Source organism: Oryzias latipes, chromosome 19 (genome assembly GCF_053564925.1).
Source record: "Oryzias latipes strain Hd-rR chromosome 19, Olatipes_Hd-rR_3.1".
NCBI classification, from domain to species: Eukaryota; Metazoa; Chordata; class Actinopteri; order Beloniformes; family Adrianichthyidae; genus Oryzias; species Oryzias latipes.
Genome location: NC_136255.1, coordinates 11728268 through 11742921, shown reverse-complemented (window position 1 = coordinate 11742921; position 14654 = coordinate 11728268). Strand labels below are relative to the sequence as shown.

Here is a 14654-nt window from a genome sequence, read left to right as displayed (position 1 = left end):
ACCACTCCCCTACCTTGAAAAATAAATCACCAGTGTAAAGACGCCCCCCTCCCCAAAACCAGTCTCGGTGGTTGAAAACCTGTTGACACAGAATAAAAACCTTAAAACAGAACACTGTGGACTAAAGTAAAGGATTATAAACTGTTAGAATAATAAAGGATAAGTAAAAGGATAATAAACTCTTGTTGCACGAAGTACACAAGATATATTTAATTTAACCGAACCAAACATGCTGCATGATGTTGCAGCTGCAAACACAGAGGTCAGTAATCAGACTTTGGTTTAGTTTGATTAAGTTAATTCAGTAAAGTCCCGCCCACAACTCAGAGGTGAATTTCTGATGAACTACTGCTGCTCTGCAGAAACTATGTCAGAGGAAACTACAAAAGGTTTTTTAATTTGGGCTAAAAATGTTACAATCATAATTAAAAGACCACTGGGAAGACTTTGACAATAGATCGAAAGGTGATTGGAGTGGGACTTTAAAATATTGCTTAAGACATTTGTGACATGTTACTGCTAAATGTAAATGTTTTGTTAATTAAGACAGCCTTCATTGTGTCATGGAGATATTGGTTATCAGATACAGTTAGAAAAAGCAGCTTAAACCATCTTTTTTTGGCCTGGACTGGAATGTAACCACAGCTTGTTAACTCAAAAGGTGTCATTGAAAAAGATGAAAACACTTTCAGCACTTTTCATTAAGTCATTTTCTCTTCATTCTGACAATACTTGACACACCCAGCAGAAAGACTGAGAAAGGAGTCCTATATGTGAGTCCTATAATGAAGCAAACCCTAAAGGTACGTAACTGAGACCTGTTTCCAGGAGTCCAATGATCACAACATTTAGGAAAAAACAAAACAGCCACGTACAGATGATCTAAAAAGGCGCTGATGTTTCATTGAGAACTTCACACAAGCACCTCATAACAAACTTCAGCAACAACAGAGGCACTGTTTTAACATTTCTGGCAGAAAACCAGGTTTCACAATAAAAGACAAAGACCCCGATGATCTACAATTAATAACTCCAGATGTTGCCAGTGTAGATAACAAGGTAAATGAGTGAAACCCTTGAAAGCCAACTTTTTTTATGTGTGGCCAGACTGAAACAGAGGGAAACCACCTGATAGGTGTTAAACTATGCACTTTGTTGGGGAGGGGTTCTGGGTCAGAGGTCACCAAATGCTCAACAGGGTTGTGGCTGTAGCAGTTGTTCTTTCTATGAGAGCTAGCTTTCAAGCCTAATGAATACTCTGCCAATTATCTGCCATCGACAGCTGGTGCAAGCGCAAGCAGCTGTCTAATAGGCTAACAGGGATATTTGCTTCCCAAGGGGAGGTTTGAATGGCAGACTCATTGAATGGAGTAAATATTTATTACCCCACAGTTTAGCTATCTTGAATCAGGTAATCTGATGTAATCTAAGAGGCAGCAGACATAAAAGAATGGATAAAACACTTCTGCTTGTCTGGAGAGAAGTGATTAACTTGATTTCATTAAAACTGCAATGCAGCAATGAGCTCAAAGAGCACAGTCACAGCAGTAACTGTCACCCTGATATATATCCGTGCAAACTACAGGAATTGTGGTAGAAATTACCTCTTACATAGGCATCTGGTCTTCGCGTATATTCACAGCTATGCATCACTTTGAACAAGTCCTACAAGTCAGCATCTCTCTGGCTTTAAAAGCCATTTATACATCTACACGAAGATAATAAAAGCCACAAACACTGCCATCTTGTCTGCAGGGCACTTACTGTCAACTAAGAGTTCCAAATAGTTGGTTACAGCATAACTTTGTTAAGTACATAAGTAAACACATTGTGCAAGTCATAATTCTTGACTTTTTTTTTTTAAATACAAATAATTACAATAATTACAGATAAAAAGGACAACTTCCATAAATGAGTACTTAAAACATTTGTAATAGCTTAGACTTTTTCTGTACGTTCGTAATGCATCACATATCCATACAAGTATCAATGGTAACTGAAGACATAGGCAAAAGAACAACCTACAATTGCTTTTTTCTAGGTTACAACTATAACGTAACCAAACTAAATGGTATGGTTTCTGGAAACTCTTAGCATTCCTTTGGTCTAAACTGTAGTGTTGTTACTCACCTTTCAGCATATCCCTTCAGGGGTCGCCACAGCGAATCAGCTTTTACTGATTCACACATATGGTTTGGCAGAGATTTTTACGCCTGACACAACCCTGTATTTTATTAGGGGAACCCAGACTTGGCTACATGGTTAGAGAGTAGCGCAAAGGCTCTTGCCCAAGGACCCACACTAAATAAAGCTCATCGTGCCCCCTGGGAATGAAACCCTGATGTCCTATGTGCCAGTCCTGCACTTAATCAACTGACCTATCCAGACACTAGTTGGTAGAAACTTTAGTGACAAATCTTCCAACACAACATGGATGCTAGAGCAGGTCCCCAAACTTTTTCTTGTGAGGGCCACAATTAGGGTTGTGCCGATGGACGATATCATCGTCCATCGTGATGGGTGACTGACATCCCGATGGAGAGACCACCATCGTGATGCCACGCCCCCGCCACGTTGCGCGTCGACACCATAAGCCGCGGTTACATGTACAAAATATCCTGATGGGATCAATGGTCGGATTAGAATCCAACCGTGTACATGGGCCCAGAAAAATGTTTTCAGAATATAAAAACGTTCACTAAGGTCACAATTTCGGTCGGAATAAATCATTCGCACACGCGCAGTATTCGCACATGCGCAGTTTGAAAACCGGAAGAAGATACAACTTCCGCCGAGCGGCTTTTTTTCCAAACTTTATTGAAGGTAACAATTCAATACAAAACGATAACAGCGCCGAGCGGCTATATGCATTGACATGTCAGCTCGGTAAAATACGAGACGATCTTCTAAACGTGCTTTTAATAATTTTACGGTTATTATGAAACACCTGTTCGCTCATCATTTGAATTTTAATCCGTGTGGTCAGTGCTTTTTCTGAACGTAGCCAGGATTAGCAGTATGCTAACACGGGCTAACAACATAAGCTTTGGGTGGTGCTGCATCCTGTGAATAACATCAGCCTTTATTTAGTCGGGAAACGACTGGAAACACAAATCCACGTGATTGATTGAATGTTTTCTAAGAACTGAGTGACATTTCTGCTTTGAAGCTCAAACCGCTGTGTGTGCTGACGTTTCGAACTGTGCTCAGACACACGTTTAGACCCGGTTCTGAGTTTGATAGCTCGTACCCCTAGAGCTGCGGGACGGATCGCAGTCTTAAATCTCCCACACATACCGCTCATGTACCCCCCCCCCCCCCTCCCATCAAACATAAAGCTGTAAATCCGCCCTCCGCCGGTCCACTTCGCTAGTTAAGTGCGGGAGCGGACCACTTCTTTTCTATTTTGCTTGTTACTTTTTCAGTAAAAGTCACTTCCCTCAGTTTATACTGGATCATCGCGGATTAACCATTAGTTGGGAAATAAAAGGAAAAAAGCGAAATAACGAATAGCAGTTATATAAGAACGAAAAATGTAAAAACACCCCCCCCCCCCCCCCCCCGACGATGTCATCGTCCATCCCGATGGTTGACAGCAAACATCGTCAACGGCCAAATTAGGGGACATCGCCCAACCCTAGCCACAATAACTCTTTTTCTTTAAACTTCTTTTATCTTTCTGTTATTGCAAAGCCCTATAATAAAGTTTTATTAATTCATGATCCTTTTAATAAAATAAATAACACTACACTCTAAAAAGAAAAAAGTTGATCCAACTTCATTGAATCATTTCAATTGGTAACACGTAATTGAATTAAGTTTATTCAACTTAATTTTTTATGTCTATCCAACTCAATTTAATAAGTTTATCTAACTTACATTTTTTTTGTTTTTGTTTATACAACTTGAATTGACACACTTTTCTAAAGTTACAACCAATGGGCCTTGTGATTTCCATGTCAGAGACATGAGTGACCCAGTAATGTCTCGCATTACAAGGCAGGAGCTCACGTGTCGTGAACTCTGCCTTTACTACTGGGAGCAGTGTTTTTCCGCACCAGGGAGTTCGTCCTCGTCCTCTCCCAAACTGTAACTCAGGGTGCAGAAAGAAATAAACATAACAGTTTAAATTACTAATTAAAACAGAGTAAAACAGCTAGACATCAAAACACATGGACCAAAACTCAGACTTACAATCTGCCCAGATGGGCAAAGAAAATGTATCCCACAATTCCTTGCGCTGCCTTACGTTATGACGTCATGACGCATTGACAGCTTCACACCAAAGTAATACCAGCTTAATTGAATTAAGTTGATGGAAAGTAAAATGACTATGTCAGAAAACTAAGTGTTATTTTTAAGTTGAATGAACTCAAAAAAATGATTTATTTTCACCAAACTAAATAATTAAGTTAGATCAATGTAAAAAGTTCATCTTTCCAACTACAGCCCAAATACTCTTTTTAGAGTGTATTTATGAAATTAAAAAATGACCAAATAACTGTGATTTTCAAAGACAAAAAGTCAGGAAAAAATATACTGAAAAATTTAAAAGAAAAACCAAATAGTGGATCCTCTCCCGTCATTGACCCGCTGAGACTTTGAGGGCTGCAGCTCCTCACACGTCTCAGAGTTTGAGCTAAAACTGAGCAACTGCGCTGTATCCTGCACGTCTGTTTCTCACCAAGTAATAATGAAAAAAGCACATTTATATGTCTTCTGTTGCAGCTAAGCATATATCTGCATTCCCTTATCACCACTACAGAGTTCCCTAGTTTATTGCAGGAGTTACGTTCTAAAAATAACCCGTGATCGATGAAATCCACAGAGTCTGATTACAGATTACAAATTAAAAAACATGGGTCTTTGATATTGTTCAGTGGGCCGGACCAAACATGGAGGCGGGCCGGATCCAGCCGCGGGCCGTACTTTGCCCAACCCTGCCCTACACAGATAGATCAAGAGGCTTGAGTGTCACACGTAAACATATGACTTCATCCACCCCATCTGTTGAAATTTAAAACTGTTTTTCTTTCACACATTTCTCTGTGAGACACAAAGTTATTCCTACACAATTGCAAAAATCATTGACTTAAACACATGAATAAGTTGGCATCTACTACCGCCTTGCTGTGTGGACTCTTAAATAGGCTTCTATACCATAACTTAATAGCAAGTAGTCCTCCATAGTAGCAGTCAAAACACCAGGGGCCTCATTTATTTATTTATTTATTTTTTTCCGTATACTTTATTTATCCCTCAATGGGGAAATTCTTCTCCGCATTTGACCCATCCCCTGGGGGAGCGGTGAGCTGCAACTGAACTGCGCTCGGGAGGCAGTAGCGTTAAGGGCCTTGCCTAAGGACCCTCACTGAGTGATGCTAACTGCTCTTCATTGATATGGTAATTGCCCCCAGTACCATTGTACAATGGAGAAGGACAAGAAGGCGTACGCCTTCTTTTGTGCGTACGCACAAAAGAAGGCGTACGCCACTCTCTACGCAATAGTTGAGATTTATAAAAAGCAAACTTGACGGGAAAATGTGCGGTCCTCCACGCAAGCTCTGACCCAGGCGTACGCACAAAAACGGGTGAAATGAGAAATGGCGACACCGTCGGCAGATGGAAGAAACACGTGAAAGTGACAGTGTGTGCCAAATCGTGCTGGCATGTGCTGTGCTACACAATGTGGCACAGCTTAAAAACGTGCCTCTACCCCCTGGCGCTGATTGCTGTGTTGGCCCCGACCCTGAACCCCATCCCCACGCATTTGAGCCATTTGCTGCTGCTGTGCGCCAGCGTTTGGAAGTGATGCGTCGCTTATAAAGAAAAAGAGGTGTGGAAAATATTATTTATTTAAGAATTCCCTCATCGTGCAGTTTATTTCAGTCAGGGCGATCTTGATTTCGCCCAACTCCTTGGCCACCTCTCTGATTGAACTACTGTCTTCCCTCTGCATTTCAAGGACTGCATCGGTGAGGAAACGTCCACTGCTGGAGGGTTGAGAGCCGCGTGCCGTGGAGACGCTGGGGCCAGACGGCTGCTCAGCTGCAGCATCGTAACCACTGGCCCCGCTGGAACACCCAGCAACTAAAATAAAATTGTTCTATATTAATAATCTGTAATTGTGTAGCCTGCATACATGTGACTTGACTGCATTCATTTTAATTATTTCTCTTACCTGTGTCACCCTGACCCTGGCGCGTCGGCGTCCCCTCCGAGGAGGACGCCGATAAGGGGACTTAATAGGGATTCCCCAATAATAGCGGCCAGTTTCTCATCAAGAGGGGTCAGCGCCGCCCCGCCCCCCCCGACCCCCCCCCAACCCCCCCACGTGGCGGACACACTCTGCCGATGCAGCGCTAGACGTTTTTTTGCCTCGACTTTGATGTCCGATCATTTCTTTCATTTCTTTTTTATTTCGGCCACGGTCCGAGGTTGTGAGGCTACAGCATTTACGGCGTCTGCCACCGTTTGCCGCTCACGTGCCTTTTTGGCATTAGTAATGCCCACACTGTGCCCTCCAAACAACGTTTTATCCTCTTTTCCACCTCGTCAACCATAACTTCTACTTCACATTGAGTGAAGTTACGTTTTTTTGATTTCCTCTCTGTGTTTGCCATGATTTAGCAAGCCATGAATATTAATTTGTGGGCGTTTCACGGACTATTTATGGGCAACTATGGGCGTGTCATGTAGCCGCAAAAAGCTGCGCTGCATTTAGAATCGGTTGTGATTTATAAAGGGAAAGATGCGTAGGATGTGCGTGCGCACGGTTTAATAAATCCGAATATTTCTGTGCGTACGCACGTCCTATGTTTCATCTGTACGCCACTTCTGACGCAAATCCTACGCAAAGTTTTATAAATGAAGCCCCAGAACTCTTTGATCTGGTCCTGTATCTTTGGATGAACCAATTGTGGTTTTAAAGTTGCATGTTACATTTTATTAAACAAAAGAAGAGAAACATGAATCTTGTCTGTTTTGGATGCTTAGGAAACCACACACCTCTGTACAATAACTAGAGATGTCCCGATCCAATCACGTGATCGGAATTTCAGGGCCGATCACATAGTTGCTGACTCAATCGAAATCAGATGTTGTCTGTCAAGTGATCGGATATTTGATTTATTCTGATTATGATCGGAGCTTTATATTTGAAGCTTATTTTTCTGGATGGATACTCCACTAGTAGTCTGCATGTCATGAATGGATCACAACATTTTATTGCCAAAAAGCGCAGCAGAATACGGCATCAGTTCAAGCGGGAAGCGAACAAAAACAGTTCTGTCAAGCTAGCTTAAACCTGACAGCAAGTGTCTATTGGTTTGTCTCAACCCAAACGATGACCCACAAAGGTATTTCAACAGAAAAAGATCGGGTTTATGTATCTTTTTGATAGAACGGAGCTCTCCTGCGGCGACAGTGAGACAGCTGCAGAAGTGCTAGCTCTGGGGAAAAGTGATTTAACCCCCTTAGACCCGATCTTTTCTTTATTATGCCTTTTTATATTTCTCTGACAGAGCCCCAGTCAGGAAAATGAACTACTGGGGTAATAAAACCCAAAATATTGTGTCGTACAAGATTAAAGTCTTAAGTGTTTAAAAAAGACTTCCATTATCTCTAGAAAACAACAACAACTAATAAATGGTTCAAATGATATCAGCTAGTCATGAATAATGATCATTATTTTTAAATGATTTTAAATTAAGATATTACGTTAAAAATGTTTAGTCGTTCTGAAGATATTAAAGCTAAAGTCACTAAGCTTTCTCACATGACTAATTATCACCTATATAACTAAATTAAAATTAAGTCGATGACTCTCATTCATCCAGGTTGATTCCATCATAGTAGTAGATTTAGGGGTTGTCATCTAGATTTATATTTTTTAAGTTAGAAGACGTTTCACCTCTTATCCAAAAGGCTTTGTGAAATGAATTGACAAAGCCTTTTGGATAAGAGGTGAAACGTCTTCTAACTTTAAAAACTAAGTCCAGATGATCTACTACTATGATAAATTATAATTAACTTTTTTTTCAAGTCAATAGTAACACAATTTTTACTTGACTGTTCAACCCACTTCACAGACGTGCTTTGTTTAAGGGTTAAATAATAGAACAATGCCAATGAAATAAAAAAAATAAGGAAAAACCTAAATCTGAAAAGTATCAGATCAGGACTCAGTATCAGCAGATACTCAAATCAAATGACTCGGAATCAGATCGGGCCCAAAAAAACTTGATTGGGAAATCCTCAACAAAAACATCACATCAATGAGACTATTGCAGAACAACCATTATGGATTTTTTGATGTATGTACTGCAAAACTAAACATCCATAAAATTTGGTTATTTGAGACAAATGGCAGCAGACATAAAAGCCTGGAGCCAAAGCTTGATTTATGGCAGCAGAAGGCAGGTTTGTATTAGAACATTTTTACCTAAGTCAATGTGATCAAAAGGAGGTGAGAAGCAAAAGTCAAACTGTCCTCATCAGAACTCAGTGAATGTCAGATACTCTCTGCAGAAACAGAGGAGACAAAGGGAGTTCAACAGCTAAAAAAAAATATTTCCCTGGCGGAGAGTCCAGAAAGGATAAGTTTCAAAGTCTGGTCACTAACAAGAAGTGCTATGAAGACACTTTTGACCTGCTTCCCACATAATCAAAGGGCTGTGATGAAATCGAGGACGTGCCAGAGACTCTGTCACTCTTTAAAGACCACTCCAATCATATTTTGAGCTATTTTAAAAGAGCTTTGATGAGGAAAACAAAGATGTAGATGGATCAGGACGCCTACAAGTGAATGCTTTTTATTGGAGTGGGTCATTTCTGCACGTAATGTTATTTAGACTCATGATATGTAATGTACATTCAAGAACGCACTAAACGAGCAATCTGCAATTAACTTTTATTGTGTCCACACTGGACTATCGCTACCCAATACTAGCCTCATGTACCCATACTCACAGTGGGACGAGGCTTGGTGCAAAAACCCAAAGCGGCGCATATCTTGTGAATCTTTGATCCAGGCTTTTTCTGTCACAGTACTGTTCCAATAAATGAAAGACTTGGTGCCATGATTCCGGCCGGTCACAAACTGCATTATGAATTCCTCCTTCATGCTCAATTCTCAAATGATTGGTACTTCCGTGTTTTGAAAGGATGCTACATCTCTACCAAATCCGAGTCCCCGACTGCTGAAATTTCAACTGGTTTAATTTTGAACATGTGTTTAACGGTAGCGCATTTTGTATTTAGAGCCAAAAACAGACTTAAAAACATGTGTAGCAACGTATGAACCCAAGAGTTCATAGAAGCCAGAAATGAGCGAATACAAGCATTTATATAGAATTTTCATTGAATGTGTTCACTTGTACATGTGTTGCAAAGCCTGGTGTGAATGTTGCATTAGAGTTTTAACAGCTGACCCCATAGTTTGACTTTTCGTCTTCAATTTGCGACTAATCGCTGATGCTGAAAACTAAAGAAAAAAACAAAGAAGCTGGGGAACCTTTTGCAGCAGAGATGAAGGTCTGCCAGCATCCGTGTCAAAAATGCCATTTCCAGTATTGCCTTCTAAAGCGTTTCCCGCTTAAGCAGCAAAAATCGAGTTAGTGACCAAGAAGGAAATATGACCGAAAGATTTTAATTCAGTCACACTGGATTTTTCCTGAACTGATGATTATGCAAAGAGCTAAAGTACACATAAAGATGAGAATGCTTTTTTGTTGTTGTTTTTTTCTATCCCTGGTAGGTTTTCTGGCTCTGCATGACTGTTTTTCCTGATTAAAAAAGTATGAAGAGGGGGCCCCTGCCTGAGCGCTCAGGGAAATGAATGCAAAAAATCCCAGAGGGCTACACCTTTACTCTCCATACAGGAAACAATCTCACATTTTCAGAGCTGATAAGAGGCAGAGAGCAACACCCAGTGCTGTCTGGCTTGGCAGTGGAAGCTCACAAAAAGAGCTGTTTGAGCTCATTAAACCAGCAACCTTTTAATCTCTGAGCGAGCAGTCAAACCATCTTGTGCAGCTAAAATCCTCTTAATTAAACCCACACAGTTCAAAAGCATTGTCGTCTCGAAAAGATATCCCGAAGTTAATTTGATAAACAATCATATTTAATCACGTTTTTTAAACCACAAAGTAATACTTGACCTTTTTAACTGCCTCAACCTGGGACTGATTAAGTCAATGACATTTTACATTTTTGGGGACTAACATTTGATTCATAAAAACCAGACAACACATTTAAATCTCATTTTCTATGAAATCATCTTATCATATTTTTGCACGTTTTAAAAATGATTCAAAAAGCCAAAGTAAAAGTGCTTTTTCTACAAAAGAATGAGCCAAATGTTCAAGTTCAAAACTAATCCAAAATTTTCAGATACATTAAAGACACATTCCGATGACAATCGTGTTTTTGCTGTTTTTAAGATGTTCTTGTGGCATTTTTCTGAGGATGGAGGACATGTATAAAACATTATGCTTAAAATTGCATTTCTGAGAAATAGAATTAGAAAATAGAAAACTGGGTGGAACACAAGCTCCCTGCTCCGCTCCATTCCGATACTTCCACTTGTGGACGACTAGATCCATGCACGTCTTTGTTTTCCTCATCTGATATCTGGCTCAAAACTGTACAGCTGGATAACTCTGACATTGCTTGCCATGTCTGTTGCATTCTTGTTCAGAAACCAAAACATTTCTTTGGGCAAAAACAGTCTATTTATATTGCCTTTTCTTTGTGTCCGGTTGGTGTAAGAACCAAAAGCTTGATGTTAGGTTTAAAAAAATGTGGATATATTAGAACAAAATCTAATCTCCAAAATTATTTTGCCCTCAATTCGTTCACAAATATGACAGTGTCGTTTGCATCCACTAGCACAATACTCGTCGCCCGGGTAACCGAGGAGCTCTGATGACTGATGTGCAAGGATCACAACCTCTTTAGACATTTACGTTTGTTGGAAGTGAAGCTTCTTGCTTTACACTGTTAATATTTGTAGTTTGAACACTCAAAAATTGATCTAACGAATGGAAAACCTGTTAATAGCTGTGTCAAATTCTGGCACAAATACAACCATGTTCTGATAGGATGACCTTCCCAATACCTCCAAGATTTGAAAGAAAAATGCAGCCGCTTTGGTTCAAAGATGTTGTTTTGTTCTGACAGCCCCAAAGGCTGCTTTGTGTAAAACTGGGTTTGTGGAAAATCATTGGCTTATGATGTGTTTTTTATTTTAGACCTTTGGCCTGTCACTGAGCATGAGCAGTAGGGACTGCGTTGGCTCAGACTGTGGAAAACAAAGCCTTGTCACAAACCCCCCACTCAACACAGAGAGATAAGCAACAGAAGACGAAAAGCTTCAGGAGCAGGCGGTAGAAAACATCATGATCTCATAATGGAAAAACGACACTTGCAGATGTGTGTCAGGAGAAGTTGGGGGTAAAAACGCACAAACTAGCACAAGTCACTGGCATGATGTTGGAGCACTCTGAAGATGACTGCCTTTCATCTCCGAAAAGCTGACAACCAAGAACTTAAAAAAAGACGAGTGTGCAGGCAGCCATCTCTAGCTTCATGCAAAAACCATGAGAGCTGGAGAAAATCTTACTACACACAACTACACTTGTGGTGAATGCTTTATCAAGAGAGTCCTCTGGAACCAAAAACTTCCAGAACCCATAAGACCTACAGAAATTGAAAAAATACATATTTATTTGTTCCCCCTGGCGTCTTAGACGCAAAAGTGTCGAATGATGATCAGAGAGAAATAAGTGTTTTCGCCTTCCCAACAACAGGCATTACACAGATTAAGCGCCTGTGCTGAAACATACTATTACCACATACGTCTTTGTCAAGAAGGACCAGATGTCAGATAATAGGCTGTGCACAGTGAAGTAGATGCTGGCCTGGGGCCACTGAACAAGTAAGAACAGCTTCTTTCACATAAACCTTTTAGTTTTGTGGGGAACTTGGAAGTCTGGGTGGGCAGCCCCCCCAACAGTCTGTTGCATATGTGATATACGGTTGGCAGAAGGCATTTGATTTATGGATCGATACTGCTTTATTATAGTTACTATAAAAAATAGTGATGTTAAAGATGCAAAAACAACAATGCCTCACATGTGCTGATTCCTCTTTTTGTCTACAAAGTGCATGTCATTAAACACTGGGGGGGGGGGGGGGGGGCTGGGTTATAGGCTTATCGTGGGCTTAAGAACAGCAAGACGATATAAGCTTTATAATCGTCAACATGTAATGATGCATCAAAACTGTCCAAAAACGCTAACGTCTAATAAAAGTACACTTAGATTAACTTTAAAAAGTCATCGACTAGGAAAGGAGACGTGTTTACCTTCTCTAGACCGGAACCTTTGTTTTGTTTTTTTTCTCTCTCCTGCCTGGCCGTGTGGCATTCGTGGCTCCTTCTCTACCGGTCCGCTGCAGTGGTTAGAGCCAGCTCCAAAGTCCCTCTGAATGGCCTGCGCGTTTCCGATTCGTGTTCAAGCAAGCGGCTGTGAAAATTAGCAGCACCGTTCGAGCCCCCCACATTCAGCCCACAAAACAAAGTCTACTGTGGCGACCCGCCCGGGGCGCCTCCACGGCGCAATGCGAACTGGCTTTGCTGCAGGTAGCCGCAGCTCCGGTCCAGCCAGCCCACATTCGGATCTCCGGTGTCAAATCAGCCGCTTCTGAATTTTTGGTGCTCTCGTAGTCTCAGCTTTACAGGACCTAAGCGAACACGGCTGAAATCCATTTCCGGTTTTCAAAATAAGTTTAAAACACCGAAAAGGCATGTGAATGATTGAAAGTAAAAAGACATACTATTCTTATATTAATCATATGTATGTATATTTTTTTTTTATGAAAAAAAGACTGAGATAAGATTGGGTGTGTATAAACATACACCCAATCATATCATGGCCTGTTTATTTTTGTTAATTTTAATTGTATTTTAATTTTTCACATGTGGACATGTTATGATATATGATTTTCGAGACTCAGTACAAACACTTCATAATGGAACATAGAAGTGTAGACATAAGCACACTTGGCTTGATTAAAAAGTCTAAAACTGTTTGGTATTTGTGATAAAATTTTTAATATCCTTAAATATTATTTCTTCATAATTTGTGAGAGTAAGTATATTTTACTTCTGAACTGTTTTGAATAATCTCACACTCAATTTTTAAAAAAAGACTGAACAATCCAGGTGTGAAATATCAAACATTTGACCGTTTGGCATATTCTTGAGACACTGGCAAAAGATTTTGCTCTTATCCATGACAGTAACTACTATATTTCCCTTCAGGACCAAGTTGGCTACACAGACTGTCATTTCTAGACACTTTTACGGTAGAAAAGTGAAATCATTCATGTTTTACTGGCTTGCAACCCCTGGCTAGCCACAGGGGTTGCAAGCCAGTTGCCTCTGTGCCGGTCCCAAGCCCGGATAAATAGAGAGGGTTGCGTCAGGAAGGGCATCCGGCGTAAAAATTGCCAAAATAACCATGCGAATCATCCACAACACTTTAGACATACCGGATCGGTCGAGGCCCGGGTTAACAACGACCGCCACCGATGCTGTTAACCTACAGGGTGTCGGTGGAAATTTGACTACTGTTGGTCGAAGAAGGAGGGGAGGCAGAAGGGCCCGTGGCCAGAGAGAGAAGGGAAAAGGCAGGAACATAGGTTTGAGAATAGGGACTCTTAACGTTGGCACAATGACAGGGAAAGGCAGAGAGCTGGCAGACATGATGGAGAGAAGGAAGGTAGATGTACTGTGTGTGCAGGAGACAAGGTGGAAGGGCAGCAAGGCACGTAGTATTGGAGGAGGATACAAACTGTTCTATCATGGTGTTGATAGGAAGAGAAACGGGGTAGGAGTGATTCTGAAGGGGGAGTTTGTAAACAGTGTTCTAGAGGTGAAAAGAGTCTCAGACAGGATGATGAGCTTAAAGTTAGAAATCGAAGGGGTGATGGTGAATGTAGTCAGTGGGTATGCGCCACAGGTTGGCTGTGAGTTAGAAGTGAAGGAGAGATTCTGGAGTGAGTTGGATGAGGTCATACAGAGTTTCCCCAGAGGAGAGAGAGTTGTTATTGGAGCAGACTTTAATGGGCATGTTGGTGAGGGCAATAGAGGTGATGAGGAGGTGATGGGCAGGTTTGGTGTGAAGGAAAGGAATCTGGAGGGACAGATGGTGGTGGACTTTGCGAAGAGGATGGAAATGGCTGTAGTCAACACTTACTTCCAGAAGAGAGAGGAACATAGAGTGACATACAGAAGTGGAGGTAGGAGTACCCAGGTGGACTACATCCTATGTAGACGAGGCCATTTGAGAGAGGTTAATGACTGCAAAGTGGTGGTAGGAGAGAGTGTAGCCAGACAGCACCGCATGGTGGTGTGTAAGATGACTCTGGAGGTCAGGAAGAAGAAGAGAGGGAAAACAGAAAAGAAGACCAAGTGGTGGAAGCTACAGAATGAAGAAACTTGTGAGGAATTTAGGCAGAAGTTGAGACAGGGTCTGGGTGGTCAGGATGAGCTTCCAGATGACTGGGAAACTACAGCAGAAATTATCAGGGAAACAGGTAGGAAGGTGCTAGGTGTGTCATCTGGAAAGAGGAAAGACGGTAAAGAGACT

General features: G+C 41.1%; 1 protein-coding gene across 13 annotated transcripts in view; it reads right to left on the bottom strand.

Annotated features, from left to right (window-relative positions):
• tanc2b (tetratricopeptide repeat, ankyrin repeat and coiled-coil containing 2b) overlaps window positions 1–12746 on the bottom strand; it is a 184998-nt gene extending 172252 nt beyond the window's left edge. For 7 of the 13 annotated variants that reach the window (XM_023949338.2, XM_023949340.2, XM_023949341.2 and 4 more), the window contains exon 1: window positions 12368–12746. The gene's annotated coding sequence lies outside the window, so the exon portion shown is untranslated. The remainder of the gene's footprint in view (window positions 1–12367) is intronic. The other 6 variants (XM_023949339.2, XM_078937042.1, XM_078937045.1 and 3 more) reach the window with 4 other exon arrangements.
• Window positions 12747–14654: the final 1908 nt, after the last annotated feature.